The sequence below is a fragment of the Oratosquilla oratoria genome, chromosome 24 (genome assembly GCF_046742065.1).
Source record: "Oratosquilla oratoria isolate Oo_2021 chromosome 24, ASM4674206v1, whole genome shotgun sequence".
NCBI classification, from domain to species: domain Eukaryota; kingdom Metazoa; phylum Arthropoda; class Malacostraca; order Stomatopoda; family Squillidae; genus Oratosquilla; species Oratosquilla oratoria.
Genome location: NC_134800.1, coordinates 30973655 through 30988251, shown reverse-complemented (window position 1 = coordinate 30988251; position 14597 = coordinate 30973655).

Genomic DNA, 14597 nt, shown 5'->3' with positions numbered 1-14597 from the left:
GTTTGTGATGAACCATGTGTTGAGTGTATCAAGGTATGGCTGGATTATTTCTGCAGCTTTGTCTGTGTTACGATGTGTGCATGTGATTGTTATGTCGTCTGCATAGGAAGAGATTTGTATTTCGGAGGTGTTTGGTGTGGGTAAGTCATGCATGTATAGATTAAAGAGTGTGAGGGATAGAACAGAGCCCTGTGGTACTCCATTCTTAATGTTTCTGATGTGAGATGATTGGCCATTATATGACACATAAGCATTCCTACCTGCCAGATAATTGGCCAGCCATCTTTTGGTGTTATTGTGCATGTCTGTGTTATATATTTTATTTGTTAGGTTGTGGCGGGGGATAGCATCAAAAGCTTTACTAATGTCTAATGTTATAAGAAGTGTTCTGTGGTGGGGCCTATCTGAATTGATGCCATCTAAAATTCTTTGTGTGAGGTTTATCAGAAGAGTGTTTGTGGAGTGTAGTGGCCTAAAACCGTGTTGTGAGTCAGCAAAGGGAATATGTGGTGTGACAAGTTGAAGTATTAGGCGTTCAATGACTTTAGAGGGGGTGCAGAGAAGTGTGATTGGGCAGTGCGATGTTGGGATTGTTGGGTCTTTGTTTGGTTTTGGAATGGTGATTATTTTACCATGCTTCCAGATGTTGGGTATGGTGTTGTGTGAATAGTTGTAGTTTGCAATGTTTGAGTGCATGTATACCTTGTGGTCCAATGTGTTTTAGGTGGATGTTACTTATGTTATCAGGGCCACAGGCGGATGAGTGCTTGAGATTATGTATTATGTGTTTTGTCTGACTGTCTATAAAGGGTGTATAGTCTGAGTCTGGGGGAAAGTCTTTCTTACTTCGAATAGTGCGTCGGTCGTCAGGGTGAGAAGTGAGATGGCTTGTCTGTGTATTTACCTAGTTGTATTTTGCGGGAAGGGGAGCTATGCTCGTGTTGTCCCGCCATTGTATCTCTCAGTGTCTAGTTTGCTTTTAAACTCGTGAATGGTTTTTGCGCTTACTATTTCATTATCCAGTTTGTTCCAAGTGTCTAAAACTCTATGTGGAAAACTGTTTTTCTTCAGTTCTCTTCTATAGCTATGTTTTCTTAATTTCCTTCCATGTCCTCTTGTGTTTCTCTTGTCCCAGTTTAGTAATTCTTCTCTATCAAGTATCTCTGTGCCTTTCATGATTCTGTAGATGGTCAGTAGGTCTCCTCTCTCTCTTCTTTCCTCCAGTTTAGCCAATCTCTCCTCGTATGATAGGTTTGCAAGTGCAGGTGCCATTTTTGTAGCTGCTCTTTGGATTCTTTCTATTTTCTTTATGTTCTTTTTGGTACTGGGGGACCACAATGTCGCCGCATACTCGAGTCTAGGCCTTATCAATGTAACCAAAATTTTTTTTATCATGTCTTCGTCCAGGTAAGCAAAAGCCACTTTTATTGATCTTAGCAAGTTGTAAGTCTCCCCAACAATTTTGTTAATCTGTGTATCATAGGACAAGTCGTTTGTGATAATAACTCCCAAGTCTTTTTCGGATCCTACTTTCTTTACTTCCTTGGTTCCAATTGTATAATTTCTTGATATTCTGTTTTTGCTTTTTCCAAACTCCATTATGCTACACTTCTTAGTATTAAAATCCACTTCCCATTTCTGACTCCAGTTCCATACCCTATTCAGATCTTCTTGCAGTGCTTCACAGTCCTTATCAGTTTCTACTTTCCTTAACAGTTTGGCATCATCAGCAAAGAAGCTCATGTAACAGTTCACGCCCTCGTCCATATCATTCATATAGATAGCAAACATTATTGGAGCCAGTACAGATCCTTGCGGTACTCCACTGATCACCTCTTTCCAATCTGAATATTTTTCTCTGAGTACTACTCTCATCTTTCTTCCAGTCAGGAAGTCCTCCATCCATTTTAGTAGGTTCCCTTGTATTCCTCCTATGTGTTCCAGTTTTTTTTAGTAGTTTTCTGTGTGGTACTTTGTCAAATGCTTTTTGCAAGTCTAGGAATGCACAATCAGACCATCCGTTTCTTTCTTGCACTATGTCTATTAGTCTTGAGTAGAGGCATATCAAGTTTGTGGTGCATGATCTACCTTGTCTGAACCCGAATTGTCTTGGGTTTAATATGTTGTTATCTTCCAGGTGTTTTACCCATCTATTCTTGATGATTTTCTCACAAATTTTGGCTATAGTGCTTGTTAGTGATACTGGTCTATAGTTGGTGGGTTCTTCCTTGTTTCCTCCTTTATATATTGGTACAATGTTAGCATTTTTCCAGTCATTAGGTATCTTTCCTTCCTTCAGTGAGCTATTTATTATGATGTGTATTTTGTCCGTTAGCTCTTCTTTGCATTCTTTTAGAATCCAATTTGCAATTCCATCCGGGCCATGTGATTTTCTGACGTCCAGTTTTGATAGATGTTCTGATATTTCTTTTTGTGATTATGTAAATTCACTCATGTGGGGAGAATGTTTGTTATTATCTACATCCCAATTTTGTATTTTCTCTCTGGTGAAGACAGATTTAAAGTGGTTGTTCATGATTTCGGCCATCTCTAATTCTTCTGTGTATTCTATATTTCCTTGGCGTAGTTTAACTAGTTCCTGTTTGGTTTTAAGTTTACCATTTACATACTGGTAGAATAGCTTGGGCTGATCTTTGCATTTATCTATAATATCCTTCTCATGGTTCCTTTTCTCCTCTCTTCTCACATTAACATACTCATTTCTATAGTTTATATAAATTTGCCATTTGCTTTGTTTTTTGTCTTTTCTCCACCTTTTCCAAGCTTTGTCCCTTCTGTCTTTTGCCTCACTGCATCTTTTGTTGAACCAACATTTAATGTACTCTCTCGCTTTTGTCTTGGTATATGCCTGTTTACCCCTTCATTGTAATTATCCAACAGTATGTTCCATTTTTCTTCCACCGTTGTCTCTTCCATATAGAATTTTTCCCAGTTTGCATTCTGGAAGAACGTCTTTAGTTTTGCAAAGTCTGTTTTGTTGTACATCAATCTTCCTTTCCTATGCTTTTCGCTCCTCTTCATCTCTATTTCTTCCTTTAGTACAGTTTCGATGAGTACATGGTCACTCTTTCCGTTGTAAATATTAAATCTAGTTTTGATGGCTCTTCATTGTTTCTGTACCTTGTGTTTTCACTGACCCATTGTGTACTCCATGGTTATGTCTAGCAGTACATTGCCCCACACGTCATCTCCTCGTACTGTCATGTTGTCCCAGCAAATTTCTTTGCATTTGAAGTCTCCCATAATTACTAGGTTACCCTTACCCATTAGTATCTCATATAGTGATTTTCTTGTATCTTCTAGCATTTTTGTCTGTTCGTTTTCTTTCCAAGCATTCGTTCTTGGGGGCACATAGGTCACCACAAACTTTCTACTTTTCATATTCTTGCCTTCGACTTTTATCATGATCAGTTCAACATTACCTTTGCCCTCTGCAATTTTTGTCACGTTTAGGTCTTTCTTGGCCAAGAACATGATTCCCCCTCCCTGCTTTTTATCCAGTAATTGTATAGCCCTTGTCCAATATCAATAGATGGTATTTCTCCCCTTAGTTTAGTTTCTACAATTCCCATTATGTCTGGTTTTTCTTCCAACAGATAATCATTGAGTTCGTTCAGACCTGAAATTAATCCGTCAATGTTAGTGTAGGCCACTTTTAATTTTCTTCCTTCTCCATTATCTTTTCTGTCCTTGGTTTTTCGTTTTGATGTGCCACTGTTTCAATCTCATATCGATTACTCTCCAATAGAATTCTTTGCATTCTGTCTCCGTTCTCAACAAGTTTTTTTCCTTTGCTTCTTTTCTTAGTGACTTTTCTTTTTCTAATTCCTCAGTACTCATTTCTCTTTTTATCCATATCTTATTGTACTTTTCACTCTTTGCCAAATTGCCTACTTTTTCGAAGATGTCTTCTACCATCTGTGACCTTAATTTTATCTTTAGAGGTTGATTTCTATCTTTAGAGTAGCGACCGATTCTGTGTGTCTCTTCTAAGTCTATGCTTGAATCTCTTTCCCCCCCCCCCTGAATTTCATTTAGAATTTCTACTGCTGTCTCTTTTTCTTCTTTTTCTCTCATGTACCTCGCCAATCCCTGTTTTTCTTTTAGTCAATAGACCACAATACATTTTTTCCTATCTACTGTATCCCTGACCCAGTTTGCTTTTTCATTAATCACTTGGATAATTGTGTCTTTTGCATTATCCTGCATTTGCTGCTTGACTATTTCTTTAAAGCAGTTTCCTTGTTTTCGATGTTTTCCTTCCACTTCTTAATTTTCTGAATACTTTCTTCACCTAGATTCTCTTCGATCTTTTGTGACACTTCATGTAATCTGTTGTTCACCTCTATCTTTAAATTGTCGCTGCTGTTATTTTCATTAGTTTTCTTCTTTTCATGATCATTCTTCAGCTCATTTATATCCCTTTTCATTTCTTTGATCTCGTTTGTGAGATCTAAGTTGGTTTTTCTTAGGTCAGAGATTTCGTGATTCGGCTGTGCTAAGCATTCCCTTAATCCTATGACATAATTTCTTAAGTCCATAATTTCATTCTCCCACCGAGTCGTAGTTTTGTTCATATCTTTCTCTATCTTTAATAATCGACTTTCATATTTGTTAAATCCTGTGAAGTCTACTTCGTCGCACGTGGATTTGTTTACATTGCGGTTCGATCGTCTGACGCTAGATGGCTCTGTTTCGTGACTGTCTCTCGAGTCGTTGTTTTCCTTCATATTCGCTATTTCCATGATAATACAATTGACTAGCACTGCAGAGATATCATTTCGGACACTCACGATCACTCCCCACCCCTACAATACAAACCAGGATTCGTTTTTCGTCGTAAATCCCCTTCTTCTTGGTGACGACGACGTGCGAGTGCGACGACGGTGTGTGGTAAAATGATTTATGAGTGTTTGCTTGTTGTCTGTTTGAGGGTAGATTGTCTGTTGTTGTGATTATTGTTGCGTGAGAGCGTGCTGTGTTACTGTAGGATAGTGTAATGCTGTTGAGTGTTTTGTACAATTTGCTGGTGTTTGTTTTGTGATCAAGTGTATTGATAAAGTTTTGCCAATTTTGTGTTTTTTGTTAGTGTATTTTATTGGCAATCACAGTGTTTAGTGTTTGTATTTGGTCTGCTATGTTTTGAGGGATAGGTGTAGGGGTATTGTGTTTAAGCGTGTCTCGTTGTTTGATGAGGCCTTGTATTTTTGGTGTGAAGTTGGGGTTGTGTGATTTTCTGTTGCCTCTAGGGATGTATCTCTTGTCTGCGTTTTTGTATGATTGTATTAAAAGTGCGCACAGCATTGTTTATGTTTGTGACTGCTGTACTGTTAAGTGTTTCAAAATGTTGTTCTGTCTCTTCAATAAAAGCTTCCCAGTTAGCTCTCTTGTAATTGGTGTATGTGTGTCTGTGTCCAACTGGGGTGCATCTTGTTTTGGTGGTGATGATGATTGGAAGGTGGTCAGAACCAAGGGTTTCGACCACTCTCCATGATGTTGTTGGGGTTAGGCAGGGAGAGCAAAAGGTGATATCAGGAGAGGAGGGAGTGTGGAGGGCTTGGTGTGGGATATGTGTATGCTTATGTGTGTTGTTCATGATAGTCAGTGAGTCAAACTGAGTCTGTATATCAAGCCCTCTGTCTGTGTCAGGGTTGTCGACATACCAGGCAGACGACTTGGCGTTGAAGTCACCACCCATGATCAGGTTGGGGATTGAGGCTAGTTGACTAAATTGAGGTCTGAAGGTGTTTGGAACTGTGGGGGATGATTGGTGGGGAATGTACATGTTAACTATTGTCAGTGTTGATTTGTTGCCTGTGCGGATTTGAATGGATTGGATTTCTGTAGTGTTATCTGTGGTAGGGAGGAGAATTTTGGTTGTGGCACTTGTGTCCACAAAACAGATGGAGTGGTGGATCAGGGTGATGAGTCCACCACCATTGCCGTCGTTCCGGTCTTGTCTGATGGTGGTGTAATTATGAGATGAGGGTGTTTTGTGTGAGTGTCTTAGTTTTGTTTCTTGTATAATTGCAATGTGTATGTTGTGTTGTTTAAGAAAGTGTTCGAGTTCATGTTTTTTCGTGTTGATACTGTCAATGTTGTATTGTGATATGTTGATGTTGTGTGTTCTGTATGTGTTGTATGTTGCCGTTTGGGGTTGAGGTTGGGGTGTTAATGGGGAAGGTATAGGATCTGGGTTAGAGGGGGGGGAAAGGAGAGATTGGGGACAAAGGAAGGGGAGTACTGATTGGGGATAAGGACAAAGGGAAATTGGGAGTAGGTAAGGGTGCTGGCTGTGGTTGGGGAGGTGGGAGTGGGGTTACTGGAAGGCAGGTAGAACATGTCCAAGTGTTTGTGTATTGGTTTGTGTCAGCAAGTGTTGTACAAGTGAGGTGGGCCCAGTTTTTGCACATATTGCACTGAACTGAGCCCTTTGTCTGTCTGCTCGAAGTAATGGGTTTACTGTAGAGCATATTGGGCATGTGTATTTTGTGGTGGGCCCAGGATTGCTCTCTACATCTCCGGCTAAAAGTAGAAGAAGAGGGGCGATCGCCGGAAAATCACCCCTCGGTGCAGAAAAAACGTAATATTGCATGTTGAGAAAAAGGATTGTGGTACTCCCCAAGGCAGATGTAGCTCCTCTTGGGGATCGGTGCCACCTGCGTAGAGCCGGTGGCCAGGGCTGGTTGCCGCCGTTTGGCCCACAACTCTTGGGGTTGGGGGGTGGTCCCACGACGTAGACGCTGCGGCTCCAGGACCATGCAAGGTTGTTGTTGTTGTTGTCGTTCCCTAGACTGTCTGTCCGAGCAGTCCGTCTCCCCAAGGAATGCCACAGCCGAAACTGGGTTTTCCCACAAATCCTTTATAGAGTGTATGTTGTGTTGTTTGCATGCATGATTGTGTATATTGCAGTCTTCCATTATGTGTTGTATGGTATGGGGTGAAGTGTTACATCCTGGGCAGCGGTTCACAATGCGATCATCCAGCCTCTTCTGGTAGCTTAGAAGTGCTGGGTGGTGGCCGCACCGCAGTCTGGCCAGGTGGACTCTGTCCTTTCGTGGGAGACAGGATTCAGAAGGGTGGATATCAGAGGGTCTGGCATGCAGCAGTGTGTTGTCTTTCAGTGTGTTAATGGAGCGGTGAGTGATATGATTATGAATATGTTTTTGGAGGCTGGTATTTGGTGGTTGTGGAGGAAGAGAAGAGAGTATCTGTGTGTGATACAGGTCTTTGGGTGTTGTTTTAATGTTTCTTGGTGTGTGTGGGTGTTCTGCTATGTAGTGTAGCGGGTGTGATGTGTTTGTGGTGGCTGCGGGAAGTGTTTGTGTGCCTCTCATGTCGAGGTGGTCCTTGACTTTGAAGACTTTTGTTTCATGGTGTAAATGGTCTGTAGGTGTTGTATTTGTGCAGCCTGTAATTGTTTTTAGGGCTTTGTTTTGTATGATTTGAAGGGTGTTGTGGTGTGTCTCACTGAGATTAGGAGCCCATGCAGGACTCGCATAATTCATCACTGAGCGTATGCATTGTTTGTATATGGTTGTATTTTTTTTTTTTTTTTTTTTTTTTTTTTTTTTTCCAAATGTTGTTCCAGTGATTGACTTAAGGGTATTAAGTCTAGGTGTGCATTTGTTTTTTATGTTTGTGATGTGTTGTTTGAAAGACATGGATGTATCGTATTTTACACCAAGAATTTTCGGTGTGTTTGTGTGTGGTATTAGTGTTGTTGATGTAGAGATGAGGTATGTATTCGTGTTCTTTTGTCCAGTTTGTGAGAAGTGTTGCTGTAGATTTGGTTGGAGCTATTTTGAGTCTGTGATGAACCATGTGTTGAGTGTATCAAGGTATGGCTGGATTATTTCTGCAGCTTTGTCTGTGTTACAATGTGTGCATGTGATTGTTATGTCGTCTGCGTAGGAAGAGATTTGTATTTCTGAGGTGTTTGGTGTGGGTAAGTCATGCATGTATAGATTAAAGAGTGTGGGGGATAGAACAGAGCCCTGTGGTACTCCATTCTTAATGTTTCTGATGTGAGATGATTGGCCATTATATGACACATAAGCATTCCTACCTGCCAGATAATTGGCCAGCCATCTTTTGGTGTTATTGTGCATGTCTGTGTTATATATTTTATTTGTTAGGTTGTGGCGGGGGATAGCATCAAAAGCTTTACTAATGTCTAATGTTATAAGAAGTGTTCTGTGGTGGGGCCTATCTGAATTGATGCCATCTAAAATTCTTTGTGTGAGGTTTATCAGAAGAGTGTTTGTGGAGCGTAGTGGCCTAAAACCGTGTTGTGAGTCAGCAAAGGGAATATGTGGTGTGATAAGTTGAAGTATTAGGCATTCAATGACTTTAGAGGGGGTGCAGAGAAGTGTGATTGGGCAGTGCGATGTTGGGATTGTTGGGTCTTTGTTTGGTTTTGGAATGGTGATGAGTTTACCATGCTTCCAGATGTCGGGTATAATGTTGTATGAATAGCTGTAGTTTGCAATGTTTGTGAGTGTGTGTATACCTTGTGGTCCAATGTGTTTTAGGTGGATGTTACTGTACTTATGTTATCAGGGCCACAGGCAGATGATTGCTTGAGATTATGTATTATGTGTTTTGTCTGACTGTCTATGAAGGGTGTATAGTCTGAGTCTGTGGGAAAGTCTTTCTTACTTCGAATAGTGTGTCGGTCGTCAGGGTGAGAAGTGAGATGGCTTGTCTGTGCAAAATGATTTATGAGTGTGTTTGCTTGTTGTCTGTTTGAGGGTAGATTGTCTGTTGTTGTGATTATTGTTGCGTGAGAGCGTGCTGTGTTACTGTAGGATAGTGTAATGCTGTTGAGTGTTTTGTACAATTTGCTGGTGTTTGTTTTGTGATCAAGTGTATTGATAAAGTTTTGCCAATTTTGTGTTTTTTGTTAGTGTATTTTATTGGCAATCACAGTGTTTAGTGTTTGTATTTGGTCTGCTATGTTTTGAGGGATAGGTGTGGGGGTATTGTGTTTAAGCGTGTCTCGTTGTCTGATGAGGCTTTGTATTTTTGGTGTGAAGTTGGGGTTGTGTGATTTTCTGTTGCCTCTAGGGATGTATCTCTTGTCTGCGTTTTGTATGATTGTATTAAAAGTGTGCACAGCATTGTTTATGTTTGTGATTGGTGTACTGTTAAATGTTTCAAAATGTTGTTCTGTCTCTTCAATAAAAGCTTCCCAGTTAGCTCTCTTAAAATTGGTGTATGTGTGTCTGTATCCAACTGGGGTGCATCTTGTTTTGGTAGTGATGATGATTGGAAGGTGGTCAGAACCAAGGGTTTCGACCACTCTCCATGATGTTGTTGGGGTTAGGCAGGGAGAACAAAAGGTGATATCAGGAGAGGAGGGAGTGTAGAGGGCTTGGTGTGGAATACGTGTATGATTATGTGTGTTGTTCATGATAGTCAATGAGTCAAACTGAGTCTGTATATCAAGCCCTCTGTGTCAAGGTTGTCGACATACCAGGCAGACGACTTGGCGTTGAAGTCACCACCCATGATCAGGTTGGGGATTGAGGCTAGTTGGCTAAATTGAGGTCTGAAGGTGTTTGGAACTGTGGGGGATGATTGGGGGGGAATGTACATGTTACCGTATTTTTCGGACCATAAGGGGCTTCGTACCATAAGGCGCACCCGTAATTTGCTATTCCCTGTCCTTACATAAGGCGCACCTGACCATAAGGTGCACCTGGTCTCGTCATCGGATAATCATACATTCAGAACAACATTTTCGTTGTTGAATGAGAAAAATCGGTTGGGATTTAGCAAAATTACAAAAATAAATGATATATATTTTCATTTTGGTCAGTGAAGTCAGACCACCTCCATGGACGGTCTGCCCTGCCAATACTCCTAAAAAACAACAAACACGTTACGGGAATTGTGGGGAATAAAACCAACATTAGCAGTTTTATTCCCGGAATTCTCTATTCACTTAAAAACACAAGATTATAAATGAAGGTAAATTTTTAGTTTCGACCATGGGCGCAATATAGCAATAAAAATTAATTATCAATTTTGTAAATTATAATGTATCAACGTAATATGCAATTTTGTGAGCGGAAATAAAAAAAAAAAACAAAAAATGTGCTGAAACAGATTTCGTAAGTAACGAAGTCGTGTCGGACGAATGGTACGCCATTTTTGTTATGATAGATGCCGACGTCGAAGATATGAAAGGGTGATAAATTCGTCTAACCTAACCTAACCTGTGTTTAATAAATCATTGCCTGCAAATTAAATGTGATCCGGCTCGTCCTCGTTGTCGTCGTCGTGAGAGACGTTGGCGTCCCGATTCTATGCTACCGACTTCGTTCATTAGCATATTTGCTTGTAGCAAGATATTTTTTATTTTCATTTCCGCCTACAAAATTGCATATTACGTTAATACATTTTAATTTACAAAATTAATAATTAATTTTATATTGCTATATTGCGCCCATGATCGAAACTAAAAAAAAATACCCAAATGACTACAGTCTGAGTGGAGCGAGACTATACCAATGCAAAATGGCTGTCTGTGTTGTGGACGCTATCATGCCATAGCCATGATAGCGTGAATGAATGCTGTGGCATGGACCCGAAAACTGTCGAAGTTTTCGCAATTTTCTTGTCAAGATACATGCATCTTGGTTGTAACTTTTGCTAGGCCTATCATGCACTGTCGCCGTCGGCAGGCTAGCTACGAAACGTGTCAAAATAGTACGTCACTATCCGAGGCATTTTTTTGCACTGAAGCCACACATAAGGCGCACCGCACGATAAGGCGCACCACCCGATTTTGGCCGATTTTAAGGATTTTTCCCGCGCCTTATGGTCCGAAAAATACGGTAACTATTGTCAGTGTTGATTTGTTGCCTGTGCGGATTTGAATGGATTGGATTTCTGTAGTGTTATCTGTGGTAGGGAGGAGAATTTTGGTTGTGGCACTTGTGTCCACAAAACAGATGGTGTGGTGGATCAGGGTGATGAGTCCACCGCCATTGCTGTCGGTCCGGTCTTGTCTGATGGTGTAATTATGAAATTATGGTGTTTTGTGTGAGTGTCTTAGTTTTGTTTCTTGTATAATTGCAATGTGTATGTTGTGTTGTTTAAGAAAGTGTTCGAGTTCATGTTTTTTCGTGTTAATACCGTCAATGTTGTGTTGTAATATGTTGATGTTGTGTGTTCTGTATGTGTTGTATGTTGCCGTTTGGGGTTGAGGTTGGGGTGTTAATGGGGAAGGTATAGGATCTGGGTTAGAGGGGAGGAAAGGAGAGATTGGGGACAAAGGAAGGGGAGTACTGATTGGGGATAAGGGCAAAGGGAAATTGGGAGTGGGTAAGGGTGCTGGCTGTGGTTGGGAGGTGGGAGTGGGGTTACTGGAAGGCAGGTAGAACATGTCCAAGTGTTTGTGTATTTGTTTGTGTCAGCAAGTGTTGTACAAGTGAGGTGGGCCCAGTTTTTGCACATATTGCACTGAACTGAGCCCTTTGTCTGTCTGCTCGAAGTAATGGGTTTACTGTAGAGCATGTTGGGCATGTGTATTTTGTGGTGGGCCCAGGATTGCTCTCTACATCTCCGGCTAAAAGTAGAAGAAGAGGGGTGATCGCCGGAAAATCACCCCTCGGTGCAGAAAAAACGTAACATTGCATGTTGAGAAAAAGGATTGTGGTACTCCCCAAGGCAGTCGTAGCTTCTTTTGGGGATCGGTGCCACCTGCGTAGAGCCGGTGGCCAGGGCTGGTTGCCGCCGTTTGGCCCCCAACTCTTGGGGTTGGGGGGCGGTCCCACGACGTAGACGCTGTGGCTCCAGGACCAGTAAATCCAAGGTTATGCACATAGGTAAAAATAACAGTAAGTACGATTACAAGTTATTTGGAAATTCTTCAACAAAAGAGGATAATGAGAAGGGTCTCCGCATAATTATCAGTAACAATATCAAATCGTCTAAGAAGTATATCTCAGCCTCTGAGAAAGCAAACAAGATTCTAGAACCGATTGCACAATCTTTTGACTTCAAAAGTCCAACTCTCATTAACAAGCTATATAAATCCTTAGTTCGTCCACATTTGGAATATGCTGTTTCCGTATGGTCACTGAATCTTATTAAAGACATTGACAGATTGGAAAAAGTATAATGGTGAGAAACAAAACTGATTCTAAATATAAAAAATAATTCATACGAAAATTTACTAAAACATATGAATCTGTTTTCCCCCCAAAAAGTGTAGACTCAGAGGTGACATGATACAGATCTTTAAGATTCTAAAGGGAATTGATAATACTAAAAGAGAAAATTTTCACACTGAATGAGAATCTAACAAGAAATAATGGTCTCAAACTGTCGGGAAATAGATTTAATTTGGAAGTGGGTAGAAACAACTTTGCCAACCATGTAGTTAATGAATGGAACAAACTTCCTGCAGAGGCAGTCCAGTTTGAAGCTTTAAGTTTTGTTTAGATAAACACCTAGCAAGATGCTGTAATGCCTGCCATTTATTTTATATTGTGCATAGAGGATTTAGGAAGAAATGTCAATGTAATAGTACTGGGAGACATTAATGCTAGGGTAGGAAATGGTCCAATTGATGGAGTGGTTGAGAAATGTGGAGTTCCAGGAAAGAATAGTAGTGGAGAGTTGATGGAAATGTGTCTAGAAAGAGAGTTGATGATAGCAAATACAGTGTTTCGGAAGAAAGTTAAGCATAAGTACACATGGGAGAGGGTGGTGGATGGAAGGGTGGTAGATAGGACGCTAATGGATTATGTAGTGGTAAATAGGATTATGATAGGAAGAGTTAAGGATGTACATGTGCTAAGGGGAGAGGGTGGGGGGAATATCAGATCATTTTTTGGTGGAAGGTAAGTTGAGAGTGGAGGATAGATGGAGAAAGAGTAAAGGGACAAAAGGTAGGGAGGTTCTTAGAGTGAACTCTCTGAATGAAAAGGAAAAGGAGAAGGAGTACAAAAAGAAGTTGAAGGAGGAGTGGGAGGGAGTGAAGGATAGAGTAGAGCTAGGTGTGGAGGAGGAATGGGGATGGTTCAAGGAGGGAGTCATAAAGTGTGCAAGGATGGTGTGTGGAACAAGAAGGACAGGAGGAAATAGAAGAAAGGGTAGTGAATGGTGGGATGAGGAAACAAAGAAGGTTGTAGAAGAGAAGAAGCAAGCTTTCACAGATTGGTTACAAAATAGGACGAGGGAGTCATATGAGAGGTACAAAGAAAAGAAAAGAGAAGTAAAGCAAAAGGTAAAGGAGGTAAAGAGGAGAGCAGATGTGAAGTGGGGTAAGAGTATGACAGAAAATTTTGAAAGTAATAAAAAGATGTTTTGGAAAGAAATTAAGAGAGGAAGAGGAGGCGAATCAAGTAGAGAAGAAAAGGTAAAAGGTGCAGATGGAGAGATGATAATGGAAGAGAAGGCAGTAAGGGGAAGATGGGCAGAATATTTTAGGGAGTTGCTAAATGTGAAGGAGGATAGGGAGGGAAAGATAGCTGCAGTGGGAAATACGAAGAAAATTAGAGTGATGAGTGAAGAGAATGGAGGAGAAATAAAGAAGGATTAGGTGAAGGCAGTTGTAAAGATGATGAAAGCAGGTAAGGCACCTGGTCTGGATGGATGCCATGCAGAATGTCTAAAAAAAAAAAAAAAAAAAAAAAAAAAGGGGGGGGGAGGTACAGTGATGGTGGACTGGTTGGTGAGGTTATTTAATGTTTGCTGGAGAGAGGGTAGAGTGCTGGAGGACTGGAGGAGTGCCTGTATAGTTCCTCTTTACAAGGGAAAAGGGGACAAGTGTGAATGTAGTAGTTTCAGAGGGATTAGCTTGTTGAGTGTGGTTGGGAAGGCTTATGGGAGGATCTTGATTGAGAGGATTAGGAGAGGAACAGGAGTGATTGGTGAGGAACAGTGTGGATTTAGGACGGGTAGAGGTTGTGTAGATCAGATCTTTGTGGTAAGACAGATATGTGAGAAAGCTATAGGAAAGGGGAAGGATGTTTTTTTGGCTTTAATGGATATGGAAAAGGCTTATGATAGGGTAGACAGAAAAGCACTGTGGGATGTTATGCAGATATACGGGATAGGAGGAAAGCTTCTGGGAGCTGTCAAGAGTTTTTTATCAGAGTAGTAGAGCTTGTGTCAGGATTAGAAATGGAGAGAGTGAGTGGTTCAAGGTAAAGGTGGGACTTCGTCAAGGATGCGTTATGTTGCCCTGGCTGTTCAACTTATACATGGATGGGGTAGTGCGAGAGGTAAAGGCAAGGGTAGTGGGTCAGGGATTGGAGATGGTTAAAGAAAATGGAGAAAAGTGGGAGGTGAGCCAGCTGTTGTTTGCGGACGACACTGCGCTTGTGGCAGGATCGGAGGAGGGATTGAGGAAGTTGGTGGCAGAGTTGGGAGAGTATGTGATAGAAGAAAGCTAAAGATAAATGTGGGTAAAAGTAAGGTGATGAGATGTACAAGGGGTGAAAGTGGCAGTAGACTGGAAGTGAGCATTAAGGGAGAGTGACTGGAGGAAGTGGATAGTTTTAGATATTTGGGTGCGAATGTGGCAGGAAAACGTGGAGTGAAGGTGGAGGTAGAAT